The sequence below is a fragment of the Sinocyclocheilus anshuiensis genome, unplaced genomic scaffold (assembly GCF_001515605.1).
Source record: "Sinocyclocheilus anshuiensis isolate Anshui unplaced genomic scaffold, SAMN03320099.WGS_v1.1 C32601206, whole genome shotgun sequence".
Classification (NCBI taxonomy): Eukaryota; Metazoa; Chordata; class Actinopteri; order Cypriniformes; family Cyprinidae; genus Sinocyclocheilus; species Sinocyclocheilus anshuiensis.
This window is the reverse complement of record NW_015618368.1, coordinates 1-1,171: the sequence shown is the minus strand read 5'-3', so window position 1 is coordinate 1,171 and position 1,171 is coordinate 1. Positions and strand designations below refer to the sequence as shown.

The window sequence follows — 1,171 nt, the reverse complement described above, 5'->3', positions numbered from 1 at the left end:
ATTTTCATTTTTGGGTGAACCATTTCTTTAACTTTTGATACAGAAACACAGAATAAGCAATATTTAACAACAATAAAGTCCTTATTCTGTCTACAAACTCCAGAAGTACAGCACAGCGTTTCATTACTGCTTTCTGGATATAAGCAATTATCTGGAGAGATAAGATATACAGAAAATATATCATATATTAAAAATATATCAAATGCACACACACAAATATATTCACACCTGGTAAGCAGTGATATAGGTCACAGCAAGCTGGCCTTGATCATATAACATCTTTTCAAAGTGAGGAACATGCCAGGAGGAGTCTGTGGAGTATCTGTGAAAGCCCTGAAAAAAAGAAGATTTTTGTGTTTGGTTATGTAATTAAAAGGGAAGAATTGATATTTAACATCTGTTATAGTTGAGACGGGTTCTGAATACACCGTATTTGCATGTAACCTGTGCCACATGGTCATGAATGCCCCCTAGTGCCATCATTCGGAGAGTGTGAAGGACCATTCGCAGTGCTTCTGCTCCCTCAGAGCTGGCACGATTTACTGCCCAAAATGACATCAGGAACATCAGGTTCACTGGAGAAAAGAAAAACACAAGGCAATTTTACATTATTAATGCAGACGCATATTTGACCGGTAATTAACACAGGTGGTCAACAGAATCTTGTGTTTACATTCTTTGTGACTCTGTTCTAATAATAAATTAATGACAGACTGTAAATACTGTACAAGCTTTAGTGATAAATAAGTATTTTTTTAGTGATAAATAAGTATCCTTTCAATTCATCCCAGTGTTTTGTTTACCTGGTGAAGGAAACTTCGGTGCCTCTCGAAAACCTCCATATTCTTCCTCATAAGAGTGAGCCAGCTGCTGGTAACATCTGTTGGCAACATCTGGGCCAGATGGAAGAGTTTCTCCAGGGCTGGCAGAGATTTCTGTCCCCTTCCTGAGGGCTTCCAGTACTCTCTCTCCACTAGACTCCAGGGTTTCTCTGTTGCTCTGCCACTAAAATACACAGTATGAAGGTCCTCAGACATCAGAGCACCACAGTACAAGGTTTTCAAACTTTGGATGCCATTGTCAATATAAAGGCAGCTATATATTTTCATGTATAAAGGCCCATTTATACTGTAAAAAATACTAAATATTCAATACTGTTCAAAAGTTTTTT

At 37.7% G+C, this 1,171-nt stretch overlaps 1 long non-coding RNA gene across 1 annotated transcript; it reads right to left on the bottom strand.

The window, feature by feature from the left end:
* Positions 1-213: 213 nt before the first annotated feature.
* Positions 214-1,008, bottom strand: LOC107682799 (uncharacterized). Its single transcript, XR_001633594.1, has 3 exons — positions 804-1,008; positions 445-575; positions 214-333 (listed from the first exon to the last, which is right to left on the bottom strand). It is a non-coding gene; the product is annotated as an uncharacterized LOC107682799 (long non-coding RNA).
* Positions 1,009-1,171: the final 163 nt, after the last annotated feature.